At 43.1% G+C, this 21,869-nt stretch overlaps 1 protein-coding gene across 3 annotated transcripts in view; it reads right to left on the bottom strand.

The window, feature by feature from the left end:
* The window catches only part of FRMPD1 (FERM and PDZ domain containing 1), a 126,040-nt gene that overhangs the window by 68,702 nt on the left and 35,469 nt on the right, over positions 1 to 21,869 (bottom strand). The window contains exon 1 of one of the 3 annotated variants that reach the window (XM_090274437.1): positions 3,407 to 3,463. The exons of the other annotated variants lie outside the window; for them this stretch is intronic. The gene's annotated coding sequence lies outside the window, so the exon portion shown is untranslated. Of the gene's footprint in view, positions 1 to 3,406; positions 3,464 to 21,869 lie in introns of those variants that run through there. 3 annotated transcript variants of the gene reach the window in all.

Here is a 21,869-nt window from a genome sequence, read left to right as displayed (position 1 = left end):
GGTCCTACAGCACCCTAAGCCTTTTCAGGCCTCCAGGCCTTTGTATTTGCTGTTCCCTCTGCCTGAAACCGTTCCCCTACCCTCCACCCCTTAACTTAACTTTTATTTGGTGCTTCCTACGCACCTGGTACTATTCTGAGTACTTGACATACATCAACTCATTGAATCCTGACAACAACCCTGTCAGGTAGGGTTATTAAAATTCCCAGTTTAGATGAAGAAATCGAAGTCCGGAAATTAAACAACCTGACCATGGAATATATCTGGTTGTTGGGGGGGTCAGTGTTCACATCCAGGTGGCATGGCTCCAGGGTCTGCCTTCTCATACAGGAAGCCATTCTGTCTCTTGCAGAGCTGGACCGCCCCTCCTTTGGCCCACATCATGACTGGCTCCTTCTCTCCTTCAGCTCTCGGTGACCCTCAAAGGGAGCAGCCCCCCACCTTCTCTCACATTACTCTGCTTATTTCCTTCCGAGCCCTTACCATGACCTGTAATTATTTATGTATTTACTTATTTATTGTGTTTCTCCGACTAGCATGTAAACCCAGGAAGGCAAGGGTCCTCCCTTTCATTCCAATGTATTCCTGGAGCACCTAGGATAATTCTCTGGCACAGAGTAGGTGTTCTATAAATAACTGCTGAATGAACAAGTAAAGTGCAGTATTGTGGATGCTGTGTAATGCCACACAGGGTCACAAGGTATTGCACCGCCGTCCTTTACATCCTGTCCTATTCTTCCTTGGCTACTACAAATCCCCAGCAACCTACACTAAGGCCGACAGGAGCCAGCACCCTGTTCCCACTATATGTGGACAATGTTGATATATGTATAACTGTGTCTGACTGTCAAATCCCTTCACCCAGGTCCTTGAGCATGTAGAGATAAGCTTGTGGGAGGCAGGGACTGCATATCCCAATTAACCCTTCTGTGGCTTCCCAGCACCTCACAAAACTTACAGAGCACCAGCTGCTGTGAATGTCAGTGCCTGATCCAAACACCCTCCAGGTAAGAAAATGCCCCCAACCTTGAAATCAGGAGGCACTTTGAATACAAAGGACATTGTCACAGGAACTTCCTGGAGGTGAGGTTCTAAGTTAATACATCTGCTGAAACGAAAAGCACCATTTGATACCCCAATGGTGTCTAGCAACATTTATGGAGCTCCGGCGCGAACATGCTAATAAAAGGAACTGTTATCAAACACCCATTGTAAGCAAACACTCAGGCACTTTTACACGCGATCTCATTTAACCCTGTGAGTTTGGAATTACTACGATTCCCCTTTTACAAGTGAAAATAGTGAGGCTCAAAGGCCCAATATCCCAAAGCCAGTGTGGATTCAAGGCCAGGTTCAGTGCCTCCTGAAACTCTGTCCACTGTCCTTTGCTCTGAAGTGTCCTTCCTAGTGCTTCCACCAGACTCTGCTCTCCTCCTGGGCTCTGTGCTTTCCTGCCTCTGTAGCTTGGCTCAGCCCAGTTCCTTGACCTAAAACCGCCTTTCCACTTTCTGCCACTTGTTGAAATCCTCTTCTTTCTTCTGCCTTCCAGCGTACAGGCTCCCTCAATCTCCCCAGTTAAAACTCGCCCTCCTCAGGGCTCCCAGAGGTCCCAGGTGTTAATAATGCCAAGAATGGCTTGTGCTCTAATCCTCTTTATCCCTCCTAGAATCTGAGCTCCTCGAGGGTAGGGCTGATTAGTATTTTCCCTGTTTGTGTCCTCCTGAATGAGTGGGGAGAAAGTGCTTGCTGAACCACTGAAGAATGAAGAACATAAAGACTGGTGGCATTCAAATGCATCTGAGACATTAAAGGCTCCAGACAAATTAGCTGCAACGACAGAGTACCAGGCAGGAGAGGCAAACATGTGCCACTGCTCTGGTTTCTTCCTGCTTCATTCACAAACCACACTTGCACTAGTCCCCTGATCTCATAAAGCTAAAAACCAAGAAATCAGGGAAGAAAATAAAATAATCAACTCACATCCATAAGAATCCTTTCATAGCGATAGATTTCATCCACTTGCCGGGGAAATGATCATTGCAGCACAAGAAGGATAGAGACTGGGCAAAAGAACAAAGTTCACCTTCTAGGATGAACACACCTCAAGCTTGTTCTGCAGTGCCTGCACCAGAATGTACCTGTCTTAGAAAGCATGCACTTGCAAAACTGTAGGTCTCTCCATCCACCAAAGGATGCCTGATCTGGAGTGATTTTATATCAGCTTGATTGGAAAACATCTCAAACATTGCTTTGGACTAGAAACAAGTAGATACTGGCCTCGTCTCAGGACCCCTAAAACTGTTATTTTTTTCCAAACAACTATTTTGAGGTTTTTACAAAAATAACTGACTCACACACAGAACACTTCCTGATCTATAAGCCACTTTGAAAACAAATCATTATGCCGTTGAATATTTTATGATGGCCCAAAGCATTGAAGGAGGAAAGGCCAGCATTCACTAGTGCTTGCCGTATCTATTTTGGGATTCCCAAAGTAAACTGCAAATGCCTCCTTTATTTTCTAAGCACCCATTTGCAAGTGCTGGGTTGATTCTTGGTGAAATACTGCCTCTACCAAACTGACCCTAACTACAGAGACCTGGAAATTCTACTCGAGATTTACAGCGGAACGACTTCAATGATCACCTAGTACACACACCCTCCCAACCCCCTTTTTATAGGCTGCAACACCAGGGGGGGTTCTTGCCCAAGAACACACAGTCAATGGATGGCAGAGGAGCCACCAGGTGCCAGGGGCGGGCTCCCAACCCTGGGAGTATCGAATATTCTCAGAGGCTGACTCAACACATCTCTAAAAGCTCAGCCAAAGCTGCTGCAGGTTTGCAAATTGAACCCCTATGTTGACTTACGTGCGTCCCAACATTCCTTCCCACCCCCAAGGAACCCTGGAGCTGAGACCCTCGGGGGTGCCCCTTGACTCACAAATTGGCAATACAGGCATGGCGTTTCTGGTGATCGTCCCTGGCGAACCCCTCCCGGTCCAGGTGTGGCCGTCGAGACCCGGCAGGGCAGGCTGGTCAGAGGTCACTCAGAAAGTTGACGCTGGCCGTGGCCGCACCTGAACCCAGGTCTCCTGCCTCCTGGTTTGCCGCTCTCTGCACTACACCATGTAGATCTCGAAAACTTGAACAACACATTGATACTGTATAAGGATTTAACCGTTGCAGGCCCTGAACGAGCCCGCAGTCGCGCCCCCGCCAAGGAGTCAGGACAAGATGACTGGAGGTGGTCGCGGGTCACCCGGGGCTGGTGGTGCAAGTAGAGCGCACGGCGGAGGGCGGCGCGGAGGAAGCCGAGCGACAGACAGTGTGCAGCTCTCGCAGGCCCGGGGCGTGGGGACCGGCAGTCCCCCTGAAACTTTGCGGCGCCGGAACCTCGCCCTTACCTGCAGAAGAGGAGCCGCCCGCGCGGGACGCGGACCTGACGCTCTCGGCGAGGGACGGCCCCGCCTGGCGGTGGGCTCAGACGCCGGTAAGGCTTAGGCAGCGTCTCGGCTGGGTCTCGGCTCGGGCTCCGCCTCCCGCGCCGCGGCTGCAGCCGGAGGCGGGGGTGTAGGGCCCAGCCGCGCCCGCGCCCGCGCCGTCTGGCCGCGGCAGGTGCTGAGGCTGCAGCTGCGGGCCGCCAGCTGCCAGCGCCGAGACCCCCGCCCCGGGGGAGGAGCCCCGCGCGCAGCCTCCGCGGGCCCTGGAGGTCCCGGCCCGCCGCAGTGGGCGGTCCCGCCTCCAACCTAGCCCTGCCTCTGCCAGTTTTCCCCAGCTCCCCGCCTGGGCACGCAGCATCCGCCGAGTACCCACTGGGAGACTGAGGTCGGACAGGAAGTGGGGATCCCCAAGGTCATCCAGACCGGAGGCGGTGAGGCCAGAACTGGAACTCAAAAGAGTCCCAAGGAACGACCCCCTTCTCACACCTCCTTTCCCCTGCCTCTCCTACTCCAAGGCCTTTGGAGGAGCACGCAGCTATGTGGGACTCTGGGGAATGCAGATGAGCCCGACTTGCCCCCCACCACGAGGCTCTCAGGCTGAGGGAGGATGGAAGAGATGAGCCCACGTTTGGCACTATGGACCGCTTCCCCTGCCTCTGCAAACTCTTTAGGCGTTGAGACTCCTTTGTCTTTCCCCTGGCCTCTAACCATTTCTTGGCCTCCTTGAGTACTCCTGAAACCTCCAAACCCTAAATGCTGGGGTTCCCTAGGACTCTGCGCTCAGCCCTCCTCTGACTCCCTGGGGCATCTCACCCACCCTTCTGATCCCAGTGCTACTACCTCTCTAACCCTCATACCCAAATACATTCCTCTGTCCAAACTCTTTTCCTTGCTGAAATATCTACTCAACAGTTGAAATATCTACTCCAGGTCCCCACCCTGGATGAGACAGTGGAGATAGAGCCTGGAATAAAGCACAACCCCTGACCTCGTGGAATGTACTGTCTAGCGGACTGTTAAGAGTGCAGTTCTTATAACAATAGCATGAGCCAAGGGTGCCATTGGGGCCATGGCAGGTGCCTGCCTTGGCTGAGTGAGGGAAAAAGCCCTCCTAGAAAGGAGGCTCTCTAAACAGAAACCTAAAAGGCCATTGGGGATGGTCAATGAAAGGCAGAAGTGTGAAGAGAGCTTTCTAGGCAGAGGCCATAGGAGCCAAGACCCAGGGATAAGAGAGATCCCACTGAGGGAGGGGCAGGAGCTGAGAGCAGAAGCAGGAGAGTCAGCAGAGGCCATAGGAGGAGTTTTGAATAGGGAAGGGGCACCATCAGATTGGCATGTTAGATCATTCTGGTGATGGAATGGAGCACAAACAGAAGTTAACAAGTATGTTCTTCATTTATATTTTTTTAAAAAAGCAACATTGATTTCAACACGTTGGAGCCCACGTGGCATAGATGAGGAAAGGCAATCCAGTACCCACTGCCTCTATAGCCTTCATTCCCAAATTCAGGCCTCTGTCCAAAAACTCTCCTGAAAGGCTCCGTCTTTGAAAGGCCTCCTAGGTACCTGCACCCAAAGCTCCTTTTCTCTCAGTGCTCCAGCCACTCTGCTACCTACATCCATGGGCTGAGTTAGCCCTTCACTCCTTAGGGTCTGATTCCTTCACCTTGTCTCCACTCCAGAAAGAGTATACAAAGTTCTGCCCCAGGATAAGCACCACTGGGAGATAAATGTGAAAAAGTTCTGAAGCTATGGTAGAAATAAAATAAGCTTCTAAAAATTTGTGTTGTGCCTCTCTATATTATCTTTAATAGCTGCATGTGAATCTACAATTATCTCTGAATAAAGGTGAATCTTAAAAATTGTGCCGTAGGTAAAATTTAAGAACCAAATTACTCTTGCAGAAAGGAAAAATCAAAACTCTTTGGTCCAATGGGTACAAATTTTGCTTATGGAATTTTGTCCTGACTCTCTCAATTTCCTGGCTGCCCATGCCAGACACAGTTGCCTCTTCAGGTGCTTTATGTGTTTATGTGTAAACAATTTCACCTTTGGCTCTTGAGTCCGCACTCTGCCAACATTCCCACCCTGATTGTTCTTCTGCCTCAGCCTTCCTTTCTTCACCAGCTATTTAAATGCCAAGGTTCTTCATGTCCTTTCTTGGTCTCTTCATTCCTATCTCCCCCAGTGAGCCATCCTATTGGCTGCATGGCTTCAGCCCAGACTGTCTTCTGTTCTTTAAACCTGGAGACATAACTGCCCACTGGACACCTGAATGCTCCTCAAGCACCCCAGTATCCACAGAGCCAAACCCCAACTTACATCTTTCCTTTAAATGACCCCTTTTGCATTGCTTCCATATCTCAGCTGGTAGTGGCACTTAAACCAGAAGCCAGCAGAGATTCTGGACTCTTCCCTCTATCCTACTGGTTGTGAAGTCCAGTCATCTCTGTCTCTACAACCTCTCATGTGCCTGTCTCTGCTCTTCATTCTGCTGCCCTTGCCTTAGTTGGAGCCTCACCGTTTCTTGATGAGGCTAGAGTGAATGCCCTCAGGGATCTGACCTATTCCCGATGCAGCCCCAGCCCCACTTAGCCCCATACCTGTACACCAGATACCTTATGTTCCTAGGGTGCATCATGTTTTATAACAGTGAAAATAGCTATGATTTATCAATTTATGTGTCAGGCATTGTGTTAAGTGCTTTACACACAATCTTTCATGTAATGAAAGGCATAGGACATAGCGCTGAAAAATAGTCTTGAGCCAAACTACCTGGGTTCAAATCCCAATGCAGCCAGTTGTTCATAACCCACATAACCTTAGGAAAGTTCCATAACCTCTCAGTTCTAAGTTCCTTCTTCTGCAAAGGGAGCATAAGGATACCTGCAACCTAGGCAGGTTCTAAAAAGAGTTCCTAGAGGTGGAACAGTGCTCATTACGTGCTAGCCAGCACTGTTAGTCCTGCTTATAATCGGTACATGCAGTAAAATTTACTATGCCCCTGTTGCAAAGAGGGAAACCGGGGCTCCAAGAAATAAAGTCATTTACTTAAGATTTCACAGTGTTCAAGTTACTGCACTGGGATTCATTCATATGTGATTCTAAATCTCATACTGCCAAGTACTTTGCATAAGCTTTCACCTTGCTCTGCGAGGCTTTCCCATTTCCTCACCTTTACTACAAACTACTAGTTAAACTCTTCTTTCTCCTTTAAATTCTGGTTAAAATGCACTAAGCACAACGCATTATAATGATTTATTTCCATGGTTCTTTTCTTGAGACCTCCTTGAGAAAGACAATATCTTATTTATTTTTGTCTTCCTAGAAATCTATAGATATGTGTTGAATGAATGAATAAATCAATAAATAAAATATACACGAGACCCTCAAAAGAGTTTACCCTAGCAGCTGCCATTTCAGGATAGATCACTTTTAAGCTGTTTTTTGTCATTCTGAAGCCATTTTTGATGAGAAGATATCAAATGATCCATTATTAATATAGAGCAAGAAACAGCAAGACTGCAATTTCTCATATTGCTATTTGGTCATGCCTTGTCCCTCTCAGATGTGTCTCCTTTTTTTAGTGACACTATGTAATAACCCATAATGAGAAGCTGTGTTGCATCCTAATGAGACTTCCTGACTAAACCATCTGAGGTTTGAATTTATTTCCCATAAGTACCATTTCAGCTAAAAGTTTGCTTTCTCTACAGCATGAGTGTGCCATTTGTCATCTGCTAAGTGCCCATACCTTCTCCTTATTCGTATTCATCTCCTTTGCATTCAAATATTTCTGAGAGCTGAGTTAATAGTTAGCTTTTCTATACAATTTCCCTCTTAGAATGCCTAACTCTTTTTGACTTCGTATCTATTGTTCCCAAAATAGAAGAGTTTACTGCTTCAAATTTCAGCTTTGCTGTCTGCTGTGATTTAGGACACATTTCTGCTCTTCCTCAGAATGATCAAATTCCATATGGCTAGGAAGAAAAAAACAAAACAAAACCAAAAAACAACCCTGGCCCTGTTATTTTGTATGGAATAGTGTTTTTAAATTAGATGTTAGAAACATTTATTTTGTATGCCAGAACACAAGTAAATTGGAAATTTTAATGCCTTCATATCAAATTAATGAGAACAGTACAGACAAAAAAAAAAGAACCCTGGTCTGGGAAATCGGGGGAAAAGGGTTCCAGTACAGTTCTGCCACTTGCCCAAGTCCCTCCTCTCTTCAGGCAGTAGAAGAAAGGAGGGGAACACAATGAACTTCAAGGTCTCTTTCATATCTAACATGACATGATTCCTTAATGGGCCCCTAAGTGGCCATTCATTCAACATTGTTGTGTGCCTACCACACACTTACGCCTTTTGAGTATAGTGACTTAAATATATATCCAGATTGGTTTGGTTAAGAGAGTGTTATTATACCATATAAGCTGATTACATGTTTTTAATTTTCAAGATCAACTTAATACTGACCTATAATGAAAGCAGTTTCACTGAGACTTTGGTAAACCAAGACTCATGGACCACTGGAGTATTATAGGAAGATCATTAGGAATAGCCCTCTCTGAGATCCATGCCAGCACTTTTGGTGAGCTGCTTGTAGAAAAGCAGTGTCCTAGAGTTCTATGACATTGTTCTGCCCCTCCCTTGCATTGCGGCTATGGGAAAAGCACATCCCCTCTCTGGGCTAGAGAGTTTACTCTTCTGTAAAAGGAGGCAAATGATACCTTATGACAACCAAGTTCTCTTGAGCTCTAAAGTAAATGATTCTTCGAGATTAATGAAGTGAAAGTATTATCTAGTCAGAAAAAAATAGGTTCTGCTGTTGCCTGCAAAAGAAATGGGGTGCTTATCATAAGGATGATATTACTCCTTGAGGACAAATAAATTGTTGCTTTACAGAGAGAAATGATGACATAAAAACAACATGTCCTTACTCCCACTATTCTAGGACACAGAAGCATTCATTGCTCACTTCTGAAAAATGAATTGTCCAGTTAACTGCAAAATACTAATAGGCAGTTGGGTTAGACAGTCTACTATCTGTGTATCAGGGAAGATAAATCAGTCTCCCTGTAGTCTCCAAACCTTCTTTGATCCCAGCCATTCTCTCAAAGATGATCTATTTTCACTTTCGGGGGGTGGGGTGAGAATGTGAAAGTTTGGAAAATGTGTCTCCTTTCTGGATTGCTTCTTTTACTTTCATATACGCCTTGTCTACTTAAACTTCTATTCTTGTTCCTAATCACATTCTCTGTTCCTTGATAAAACTGCTATTCTAGTCAATTGCTAATGGGATGGACTTAATGACTTAAACGGAGGGAAAAGATGGGATATTTGCATAGATTTGGGGATGATTAAAAACATTTGTGTTCATTATGTCTTTTATCAGACAAGTTTTTATCTCATTCCTCAGAGGGTAAAGTTTTCAGTGTTCTAAGGGACAGTTTTGAAAATATAGGAGGAGCTTTAGCATCTTTTACTCTTTCCTTTTTACCTCTTTTAAAAATTAATTTTCCCCTGTTGGTTCAGCTTTTAAGTGATCAGCTCCTAAGATCAGCTTCAAAGACATGCCTTTGAGGTTGTGGCCAGTGTCCTGTGTGGCCCTACCCTGGTCTAGCCTCTACATCTGCTGTAATTCCCACAGGCTCAATTCTGCTCTGAATCTGCTAGGTGATTGCAGCTTCACACTACTGCTTTGGTCCCCATAGCCCCAGGGGCAGATGTCCCCTTCTCTCCATCACCACTTTCTGCAGGTAACCCTGAATCTGCATCCCAACTTATACAAATCATTTGACTTCTCTGAGCTGGTCTCAATTTCTTCATCTGTAACATGGGGATCATAATGTTCATCCTGCATAACTCAAGTTGTTGTCAAGAGAATACAAGGAGATAATTGCTCTGTCTGCTTTTTTACAAACTGTAAAAGGCTATAAAAAAGTAAAGGAGAAGAGGAAAGCTGAATAACTAGAAGAGAGGACTCATGTTAAGATAGATTTAAAAGAAGAAAAAGTAAATTTTTTTTTAAATAAGAATTTTAAGGAGATTCAAGTGGAGCTTGAAAATGATAAGTGAGAAAAAGCAGTTTGGGGAAGTTTAAAAGACAATTTCTAAATTTAAACATTTCAATTGTGGAAGTGAAAAATAGAATGAATACCACTGAAAATTGATTTAATGGTCTGAAAGATAAAAAAGGAGAACAATCCCACAGTACCAAGCCAAAAATACAAATAAGGGAAAATTACGAGTGAAAAGATTTAAAAACATAGAGAAAAAAATCTAGAAGCTATGCAAATAATGAGTACCAAATGGAGCAAAAGTAAGCAGGGAGCAAAGCAGTAAAGAAATAATAGGATGCAATCTTATGGCCTTTAAGAAACTTGCATTTTCAGATAGAAAAGACTTACTGAATGCTACACATTGTAATTTAAAAACACACACCTAGGACTTCCAGTTCTGGACAAGACACAGGAGATACAATTCTCCTTATTTTCCTTCTAAGTACAGCTAAAACCCCTAGACATCACGTACCAAACAAATGTAAGAAAACACTTCTGGATAATGGAGAGAAAAGGCAGACCAGCTAAGGACCTCGGGACTTAAGGGACAACATGGCAATGAATTCCCTGTAGTTCCTTTTAGCCTCTGTATATCCCCCATGGGGCACTAGAGAAGCCCACAACTAGGAAATGCTAATAGGCACAGACAAAATAAGTCTGAAGGAAAATCTGATCTCCATAGCCAAAGGAATGGGAAAGGGCAGGCTAACAAACCAGAAGCCTCAGTGACAACATCTACCTTATTCCAGCCAAACACCACAGAAAAAACAGCACACAACACTCCCACTCTCCTGCCCCACCACAGTAGAGGCTAAGTTAAGTGGGGAACTTCCACCCCTGCACGGCGGTAACAAGACACACCTCCCACTGCACACCAGCATGGTGCCAGCCGAGGCTGAGTAGGGAGCTGGGGCTTCCATCTCCATCCACGGGTAATGAGGCAGTATTCCCTTTCCCACCAGTACAGCGCCAGTTGAAGCCTGCTAGAATAGAAAATTCAAATAGGATCCAGAATCTCATAACATAATGCCCCAAATTTCTGGGGTACAATTTTAAAAAATCACTCACCAAGAACCAGAAAAATCTCACCTTGAGTGAGAAAAAGACAATCAACAGATGCCAAAATGGAAAAGCTACAGATGTTAGAATTATCTGACATTGTTTTTAAAATAGTCATTATAAAAATGCTTCAACAAGCAATTATGAATTCTCTTGAAACAAATGAAAACATAGGAAATATCAGCAAAGAACTAGAAGTTATAAAAATAACCAAATGGACATTACAGAACCAGAAATCATAACAACAATAACAACAACAAAAGTAAAAACTCACTGGATAGGTTTAATGGTAGATTGGAGATAACAGAGGATAAAATCAGTGAACTCTAAGACAGATTAATAGAATTTGCCCATTCTGAGCAACAGAGAGAAAATAGACTGAAAAAAAGAGCAGAAATAAGCTAACATTTATAACATCAGAATTAGAGAAGGAGAGAAGAGGGAGAGAGAAAGTGGGACAGAAAAAGTAGTTGAAGAAGTAATTTGTGAACATTCCCCAAATTTGGCAAAAGACATAAGCCTACATTGAAGAAATTGCACAAACCTCAGAGGGGATAAATTCAGAGAATTTCACAGCAAGATATCATAATTATACTTCTGAAAACTAAAGGCAAAATTTTTTGAAAGCAGAGAGAAATGATGCATGACTTATAGGGAAAACACCAATTCAAATGACAGCAGAATTCTCATTTGAAATCATAGAAACAAGAAGGAAGCGGTACAACATTTTTCAGCTGCTTGAAAGGAAAGCACTGTCAACCCAGAATTCTATATCCAGTGAACATTATCCTTTAGGAACGAAGGGGAAAGCTAAGATGAAGGAAAACTAAGAGAGTTTGTGACCAATAGAACTACCCTAAAAGGATGATGAAAGGAAATTCTTCAAACAGGAAGGAAATGATAAAAGAAGAAAACTTGGAATATAAGTAATGAAGAAAGAATAACAGAAAGGGTAAAAATATTGGTTAATATAATATGCTGTCATTTTCCTCAAGTTTTAAATGTATATTTGGTAGTAGAAGCAAAAATCATATTATTGTTAGATGTTCTCAATGTATATAGACGTAATATTTAAGACAATTGCATTAAAAAGGAGAAAGGGTAAAGAGACCTAAATGTGCATTTTACTTGAAGCAATAAAATATCAGCACTAGTAGACTATAATAAGCTACAGAAACTGAAGCTACAGAGCCTGGGCAGGGTGATATGGAGGGTCTGCTGTTGCCCATGCAGCAGACCCCCCCTCTCTTCGCAGCTGAAGGGTCCAAGGGAAAGACAAAGTCAATACAGCTTGGCTTCAGGTGCGCCACAGGAGTTGCCGGTGTTGACTACAACGTCAAACCGCCTTAGGGACTCCGGCTCTGGATTTTCTGTCGGGGTTTACTCCCTTAGCCTTTCCCCTGAAGAGGTATGCCGCAAGGCAGCGGAGGTTTTTTGGAGTCAGAGTTTTCCTTCTCTGATTTTAGAGATGTCCTTCCTCTTTCCTCCTTTACAGGAGTAGAGTAGCACACTGATGGAAAATCGCTGGTCTAGAGTCTAGAGAGGCTGTAGGTTTAGAACAGGGCTGGCTGTGGAACACTCTTCAGCTTGCTACGGAAGATTGGCTGTCCACCACATCTGCTTGCTGTGGTCATGTCCTTTCACAACAACATGCACAGCACGGTGTCCTACAACGGCGCAACCTCTGAGGCCTTCCCAGTCAGCAGCGGAGTAAAGCAGGGCTGCGTCCTCGCGCCTACACTGTTCGGAATCTTCTTCTCCATGCTCCTCCAATACGCCTTTAAGGACTGCAGCGAGGGTGTCTTCATTCACACCAGATCCGATGGCAAGCTCTACAACCTGGCCCGTCTACGAGCCAAGACCAAAGTCAAAGAGGTGCTCATCCGTGAGATGCTCTTCGCCGACGACGCAGCTTTGACATCACACTCCGAAGAGGGACTCCAGCAGCTAGTCACTTGCCTTTCCCACGCATGCAAGGAGTTCGGACTAGTCATCAGCCTGACGAAGACAAATGTTATGGCTCAAGGCACGGGGACTCCCCCATGCATCACCATCGACGGATACACCCTGGAGGTTGTCAACGACTTCACTTACCTCGGGTCCACCATCTCGAGCTCTCTGTCAGTCGACTTGGAGGTCAACTGGAGAATTGCCAGGGCAGCCACAGTTATGGCCAGACTGAACCGGCGAGCGTGGAACAATTCCAGCCTCACTGAGAAAACCAGACTGCCCATCTACCAAGCCTGCGTACTCAGCACTCTCCTCTATGGCAGCGAGACGTGGACCACCTACGCAAGGCACGAAAGGAAACTCAACAGCTTCCACATGAGGTGCCTGCGACGCGTCCTGCATGTCACCTGGCAGGATAAGGTCCCCAACACCGAGGTGCTGAAGCGAGCCAATGTGAGCAGTTTGCATGCAGTTCTTAGTGAGAGACGCCTCAGGTCGCTCGGCCATGTCAAAAGAATGGATGCAGGCCGTATCCCCAAAGACCTCCTCTACGGCGAGCTAGCAGAAGGCAAGAGGATGAGAGGGCGCCCAAAACTGCGGTTCAAAGACATCTGCAAAAAGGACATGACACAATGCTCCATCAATCTCAACACATGGGAAGTTCAAGCAGACGACCGCCTAGCCTGGAGGCTCGCGGTCAGGCAAGGTACGTCACGCGCGGAGGCTGCGCGCAAGAGGAGGCGGCCCAGAAAAGATCAAGGCGGAAGCAGCGTCAACAGCAGCAACAACGGCCATCTGCCTTCACCTGTAACAAGTGCGGCAGGGATTGTCACTCCCGAGTCGGACTGCACAGCCATTCTCGGCGGTGCAGATAGGCTCTCAGGAAGCTACGCCATCGTCTCTCAAGACGGACGGCTGCCGACGAGACTATAATAAGTTATATATGTGCTGTTTAAACTGGCCCAACAACTAAAAAACCATACAGAGATGTACTCAAAACACTATAGACAACTCAAATTGGAATTCTTAAAAATGCTCAAATAATTGACATGAAAAAGGCAGAAAAAAAGGAAAGAAGAACAAATAATAAAATGTCAGATTTCAGTCCTAACATTTCAATAATTACATTAAATTAAAGTAGTCTTAATACACCAATTAAAAGATTGAGATTGGCAGAATGGATTTCTAAAAACATTAGAAATGTTTTTTAGGAAACATTTCTGGTGGAAAAAGTTCCTCATGAAATTTCTATTCCCCAAGAATAAAGAGAAAATGTTATGAGCTTCCAGACGATGTGGATAGCGTACTTATGAAGAAAAGGGAACCCTCCATAATTATTTTGTGAACCCCACAAATTGCCTTTGTTAAAATTTATTGACTTAATATTTGGTAGACAGTGTTTTAAGCAGTTTATATGATCTCATTTTAACTATTTTATGAGGTACATATCATTAGTATCCCCATTTTACGGATAATAAAACTAAGGCTAACTTCCCCAAGGTCACTTAATTAGGGGCAGAGCTTAGATTCAAACCCAGGCTCCTAATGAAAGAAACTAAAAATGAATACACATTAGCTATCTGAATAGGAGAGGGAAGATAGAGCTCCCAGACAGAGAACAGCCCCTGGAATGTTCTGAGGATGGGAAGGAACATCTATTACATGCTGGGTTTTTTAAATATACTATTAAGTGTCACAGAACTCCAACAGGCAGGTAATAGGGTGGCCGTTTTGCAGATAAAAAGACTCAGCAAGGTTAAGTAACTTGCTCAACATAATCCAACAAGCAGGTGATGGAGTCAGAATTTAAATCTGGGTCAGCCACCATCCCCTATTAGATCAACAGGCTGGAAAGCTTTTAGAACATATTTCCCATGGTGGTTGCCTCTGCCACCCTCGTAGTTTCCCTGTAGCGACCTAGCAATTAAAACTTTAAAGAGAAAAGGATCAGTCCTGCCTTTCTGCGTGTTTTTGGTCAAGCCTTCCCTGGGTCTGAGTGTCTTCATCTATAAAACAGAGAATCAGGCTACATCTGTGTTTTTCTAACTTTAATGGAGGGGAGACCAGTGGAATCTTTCATTCATTTCACATCTTATTAAACAGAAGCCCAAAGTAGACGACAGGTCAAGGCAGAGCAAACCTGACTGGAGGGAACTGGGGGATGTAGGGATGGCGCTAGTCTGGACCCTCTTCAGTAAAAAACACTCTTGCAACACTAAATTCTGGACGTAGTGCGCGGAGAGGCCCTGGGCACGGGGGAGTGCCTTGGAGGCATTCTCTGCCATCTTCAGAGTAGGCGAGGGAAAGAGATGGATGACCTAGATTTTCTTAAAAACAAGGCTTTATTCATGTTTCGTTACTATGTGCTGTGAACTGCAACGTTGTGTTTAGTCTCCTCTTTGAATCAGAGGGATGTTCTGGGAAGGATCTGGGCTGTGGAGTCCACTGTGGCTTGAATCCCAGCTCTAGCCCTTGCTAGCTTTGTGACCTTGGACAACTAGGGTGACTTTTCAGTTTTCTTATCATAACAAAAAGATAATACTGTCCTTAAGGAGTGCTGTGAGGATTAAATTAAATAATAAGGACAAAGTACCTAGTGTATGATCTGGGTGTTGTAGACTTTCCATAAAAAGGAGCTATTGTTATGCATTTGGAAGCTCCCACATCTCAACACTTTAAGTTTGCCTTTTCTTTCAGTTTGCGGAGGTTGGGTCTTTCTTCTTCTTCCTTTATTTTTTTTCCCCCTTTTTTATGCACATTTGCTGACATGAAAAGAGATGATATATTTTGCAAAGGAATGCTGAAGATACTATAAATTTAAGGTGGTGAATTATGGAAAACCATGTATTTATTGAAATGGAGACACGATGTATTTTATAATCTGAACCCTGATTAATGACTGTTACACAGACTGATTAGCTTGAAACCAAACAGCAACTGTTCAAAAAATAATCTATTAGGAAAACATATTATATTTTTAGAAATAAAACTTGCTGTTCTAGTCAGCTGACTCAGTTAGTTAGAGCATCATCCAGTACTCCAAAAGGCTGCAGGTTCAATTTTGAGTCAGGGCACATATCTAGGCTGTGGGTTTGATTCCTAGTCAGGGCATGTAGGGGAGGCAACTAATAGATGTTTCTCTCTGACATTGATGTCTCTTTCTCTCTCCCTTCTTCTTACTCTAAAGTCAATAACTATATCCTTGGGTGAGGATTAAAAAAAAATTCTTTTTAAAGATGCCTTTATGATCCTGATAGTGACAAAGAAGGATAACCTGACTTTACAGACTTTCTGTCTTAAAATAAGCGATGTTTTGTGCATCATCGTGTAGTTGGAGGCTAACCTTCCAGAGCCTAGGAGATCTAGGAGTGTGTTTTACTAGAGGCTAAAATCATGGCAGATTTCCTATAATGGACTATGAATTCCTGCCACTTCCCATGAAGCTTAATGGGAGAGCATTTCAGAGCATATGGTACTTTTGTCAACTGATACTAATGTGTCCATTAGTGTGACCCCAGAGGGGATTTTAGTCTGTGCCTAGAGAATGGTCACTTGAAGAACAGAAATAGCTACTTGCATCCCCTGCCTCCCCCACAACTCTGTCCGCTGTTCAGCGCCCCCCTCTTCTTTCAGTCCTACCAAGAAGAGATGTTAGGTGTGTGCCATTAATGGTATCTGCACTATCCACACTTGAACCACAAGGCACCCTATCTTGATGTCCTTTAGAGCCTTAATATAGACAATATCTCATCTGACCCTCACAATACTCCTCTGAACTAGGTATTGTTATTCCATTTCACAGATGGGGAAAACGGAAGCACACAAGAGTTAAATTATTTTTTTGGAGGCCAGAGGTAAATGGCAGGACTAAGCCTAGTCCAATGCTATGGCCCAGCACCATTCTGGTTGTGTATAGGCATCTATTGGCCTAATTGGGTTCTATGAATTGCTCTTCTTTGTTCATATAAATCAGGATGTGGCCCAACTTCAGTATACGCAAATTTATTCATTCATTCAAGTAACACTGAGTGGGTTTCTATTGGAAAGGCTATAAGGAGATCCTGTGCTATGAGGGGAGTAGTATCTTAGGAAGTATAAGGGCTTTGGAGTCATTCAGCATGTGGATGTATGAACTTCCTGAACCTAGTAAGTGCTCATTAAGTGCTAGTTATTATTAGTGAGAGGTGCTATGGAGTACACAGGGATAAAACACATGTCCCTGACCCTCAAAAGGCTCCAAAGTTTAAGAAAGTTATATGACCATCTGAAAAAATAAAAGAGCCAAATCTCTATCTTACTTTGTATATTTATTCTTGATTCCTAAGTAAAATCCAAATGAATCAAATATTTAAGTGGTGAAACCATAAAAGGACTAGAAGAAAATATGAAATGATTTAATCTTGGAGCAGAAAAGGTCGTAAGCATTAAATAGAAGACTAATAGATATTGTTATATAAAAATAAAAATCTTTCATGGGGGAAACACTATAAACATGATTAAAAATACATAAAAATTAGGAAGAATTTTTGCTATACATATGACAAACAAGTGGATAATATCCTTATGCTATACAAAGTTTCTAAAAATCAATTATTAAAATACCAAAATATAGTCAAAGATAGGAACAGACATTTTATGGTAAAGCAATTATAAATGGCTTTAAACATCTATAAAAATGCTCAACCTCATTCATAAGAGAAATTCAAATAAAGGCAACACTGAGGTATCATGTGTTACCTATCATAATATCAAAGATCACAAAGTTTTATAATGCACTGTGTTGTTGAAGATGTGGGAAGACAAACTCTTACACTTTACTAGTGGGAGTGCAAATTGGTACAATCTCTCTGAAGAGCAATTTGACAATATCTATGAAAAAATTTTAAACGTGTACCAATAACAAAACAACCTGAATGACCATTATTGAAGAACATATAGATTATGGCTTATCCATTCAATGGAAGGTCATGCAAACATAAAAAAGAAAAAGAAAACTCTTCAGTTATTACTGATTAAGAACAATTTTCACGATACTGTATATTGTTAATTTTTAAAACAAGACACAGGATTATGAACATAATGTGCTACCACTTGTATTTTTAAAAAGAGAAGGAAATAGTTTTTTAAGAATACACATGAAACTGATAACAGTAGTTGACTCAGGTACTAGAACTAGAAGGTTGAGAACAGGAATGAAAGTTAGACTTTTCACACATACACCTTTAATGTCTTCTGAATTTTGAACTGTGTAATAGTAGTAACTATTTTTTAATTTTAATTTTAATTTTAAAAATATCTTTTAACCCACAAATTCCAGTACCAGGGATTAACTCTATACACATACACACACACACACGTACAAAGATATTCACTGCAATGTTTTATGCAATGGCAAAAGATTTGAGACTACCTAAATGCTCACTAATGAGCATTATAATATAGTCATAGAAACAGTTGCATAATTTATTAAATAGAAAAAATAAAAAAGAAGTTAGTAGCATTATATGGAGTAATAGAGAATAATCTTAAGCAGTTCTGAATGAAAAAAGACTTTGTGTAGAATAGTATGTATTGTTTGCTTATACAAAACCATAAACTATTTCTGGAAAATATACAAACTGCTAATATTGGCTGCTGGTGGGGAGGCAGAGGCACTGGGGGAGAGAGAGACATGGGAAGACACCATCCCTTTCAATGTATATACCTTTGTATCTATTGAATGCTTTACCATGTGAAAATATTAATCAACAACAAAATTTAAAGTTGTCATGTCAAAAATAGGGAACTTTCTGTACTGAGTTGAAATTTGTCTCTCTGTGGGTTCTGCCTGTTGATTCAGGTTCTATCATTAAGGTTACATGTAAACTAGGTTTGACCCCTCTCCTACTAGACACTCTTGAGATATTTTAGTAAGCTGAGTCTTCACTTCCCCAGCCAAGCTCCCCAGAGTCCCAAATTGTTTGTTGTAAGAGAGGTCCTTCCTCATTCTGGTCTCTACCTTCGGACTCAGATCCTGGGGTTTCTTGGAAATAGCATTACCCAAAGCTGAGCACTGCTTTTCACACAATGGAGCAGGCTGCTGTCATCCCTCCATTGCTGCTACGACCTTCTCCTTCCTTCAGGAAGTTCTGCCTTGGACGGGGAAGAGTGAAGCCAATGGCAAATGACAGAACCACATCATCCCCTGAGGCTCACCTGCCTCTAAACAATGGAAGAAAGGATTTAGAATGAATGAAGGAGGGCATGGTTTAGAACATAGGGTGACCTGCTTGAAAACATAATTTCATGGAGCATGTAAGAATGTGAGAAATACCAAGGTGGTTCAGTGGTGAGGGACTATGTTCATGAAAGCAGCCCTGAGTGGTTCTGGGGAGGAGCAAGGTGAATCTACAACTGGCAAAAGACCTGCTCACACGTACTTATCCTCTGTGGCTCTGCGTCATTTATAAGGAAGTCATTGGGCTGCTCTGGGAAGGCAAGGTGGAGCTCCAAGTCCTCCCCAAGCACTTTTACTCTAGATACATCATGAGTTCACGTTAGCCCTTCTTGGGCCTTTCTTTTCTTTTTAAATATAATGCTTATTTTTTCTGATTATAAAAATACTATACATCCATGGCATAAAATTTAGAAAATAAAGAAACATTTAGAAAAGAAAACCCATAATCTTATCATGCACTGCCATTTTTTCCTATTTACATTTATTTTGTTTCTTACAAAATAGATGATCTGACATACAGGTTTGTATTCTATTCTTTTGACTGAACATTATAGCCTAATGTTTTCCCATGTAAACTGTTTTCAAAAACACTATTGGTAATGCTGCGGATGCCCCTTCCTGAAAATGTTCTGTAATTGACTTTACCATTCACCTATTTTTAGACATTTTATTTCCAATTCCCCCTAAATAATGCTATGATCGACATCTGTGTACATAAAGCAACATGTGCCTCCTTGATTATGTTTTAGTGGAATTCCCGAGTCAAAGCACTCTTAATACATGACTGTTAAAATTGCATTCCAGGAGGAATACGCGTATACCAATTCACCGTGCTCATACAGGTACCCACTTTACCTCACCGTTGTTGAACCAAAAAAACTTTACTAATTTCACAGGGAACAAAACAATATCTCATTACTTTGAAAAATGTGTTTGCATTTATTTGATTATAAGGGAAGTTAAATGTGTTTTCACACGCTTATCAATATTTACAATTCTTATCCTATGATAAGAATAAAGTTTGTGTTGCTATTTGAATGTTGCTCAGATTTCAGGAGAATTGTATACAGTGCCTGCCCAATATTATTGCCATCAGAACTTCAGTTACTCAAGCAGCGTTTTGATTATGAATATTGTTTTTACATAAGCACCTTTACCCAACATTTGCTTCTCCCATAACAAAAACAAAAGGTGTCTAAACACCTGCTTGTGTATTTAAAAATACAGACTTCAATTGCCCTCCATTATCTTACATGAGGCTAATTGAGTCTAAAAGGCTCCTGATATGGAATACCAGCATTACAGAAAATGAATCCCCACGTTTAGTAGTAGGTGCTCTCTGTAGTAATCAGGATAGCTGTACTACATGGTTCTGAAAAGGCAAGGAAGGATTCTCTCTATTTCATTGTGTGTTGGGGCGAGACCAGGCTACGAGGCAATGGGCTCAGAGTGGGAATGCCTGCATCCTATTACTGCCTCAATCTCTGACTCCTGGGTCTTAAAACAGGTCCTAGATACCCTGAGGACATCACCCTCACCTTACAGATAAGGAAACCAAGTTTCTGAGGGTAGAAGGCTTTTAGCCAAGCATATAAGTTTCTTTTCCATGGAAACAACTATCTTAAGAGAGAAGAATGGGATCTTAAACTGCATGACTGGTTAGAGCAGATGATGCTCTAGGACAGCAATGGATGTAACTCTGCATCATTTGCTCGTACACAGAGGGGTCCACTTGATGATCCCTGAGGTTTCTTCTAAGCTCTGATACAATGTGAGTCATTTTTTTATATGCTTTATTGATTATGCTGTTAAAGTTGTCCCAATTTCTTTTCCTTTTGTTCCCCTCCACCCAGTGACCCCCCTCCCTCCAGTTGTCCCCTCCCTCAGTCCATGCCCACGGGTTGTGCATATAGTTCTTCTCAGCATCTTCCTATCTACTCTGCCCCCTCATACTATGCTTCTTAATTCCTGTACCATCTCCCACCCTTTCCCCCCTTCCCCTTCCCTGCTGACCTCCACCCCCCCAAAAAATGTTCCCCATACCTATAATTCTTTTCCCCAGTGTGAGTCATTGATGGCAAAGTTATCTTTGTATCCTGGGCACAGACTGAGTCCCAGTCTGGGACGGTTGAATATAGCTATTCACCATTACCAGAAAGACAGACGAAGGTTTCTGCTTGTCTCGTAGTGTGCCACCCTCACAGAGTACAGTAAGCACTTTCAGATTGCTCACAGACTGTCCTGAAACTTTAAAGTCTGAACCTAAATTAGCAAAGGGAGTCTGTCCAGCAAACCCAGAAAAGTATGGGGCTCTCCTTCCATGGGCCTTCAGCTCCTACAGGGGCTCTTGCCACATTGGCACCATCCCTTCATGAGGATGTGCCCCTGGGAGGTAAGAGAGCTTTTTATTTAAAATCCTTCAGAGGCTGTTTCATCCTATAGTGGAAAACTGCATGTGTCCTCTGGCACAGAAAGGCATGGTCTCAGGGGGGAAAAATCAGACATATGAGGGTAGATGTTGACTGTTTTCAACTCTCTGGAGGCCCATGTAATACAAGACTAATTCGGTTTATTTGGTGTCCCTCACACAGGGCAGAGCCACAACCAATGGGGAGAGGTGGCTGGGAAACTGAGCTGGAATCAATGGAAAGTGTGAACTAGGCCTGCGGATCCAGGTACCAGCGCTTTTTCAGACTCCCTATTTGGCTTATTCTCCCTTCCTCTCCCCCTCCCATCTGTGGACAGAGTTCCAAATGGCATCCAAAGAAGCTCTTGGAGGCAATGTTCTCTGGAAACAAGAGAAAGAGGGCCTCTTCTAAAGCTGAGAAAGTGGGTAGCAGAACGGCCAGGTACAGGCGTTTTACTCTGCTACTGATTCTAAGGCAAGGTAATAAAAAAGCAACAGAGCTTCCACTTTGTTCTCCCTCTTAGGATCGTTGTCCGTGGAACTCAGCCACCATGCTGTGAGAAAACTCAGGCCATATGAAGAGGAACCAAGGTCCCCAGTTCCTAGCCTGACTAAATATCCAGCCAGTAGCTAACACCAGCTTGCCAGCTATCTTAAAAGCGGCTCCTCCAGCCTTCAGTTGAGCCATCCACTTAAGTCATGTGGAGTAGATGAGCCATTCCTGCTGAG

The sequence above is a fragment of the Furipterus horrens genome, unplaced genomic scaffold (assembly GCF_987537825.1).
Source record: "Furipterus horrens unplaced genomic scaffold, mFurHor1.1.pri manual_scaffold_4, whole genome shotgun sequence".
Classification (NCBI taxonomy): domain Eukaryota; kingdom Metazoa; phylum Chordata; class Mammalia; order Chiroptera; family Furipteridae; genus Furipterus; species Furipterus horrens.
The sequence above is the reverse complement of the archived record's forward strand: the minus strand, read 5'-3'. Positions and strand labels throughout refer to the sequence as shown.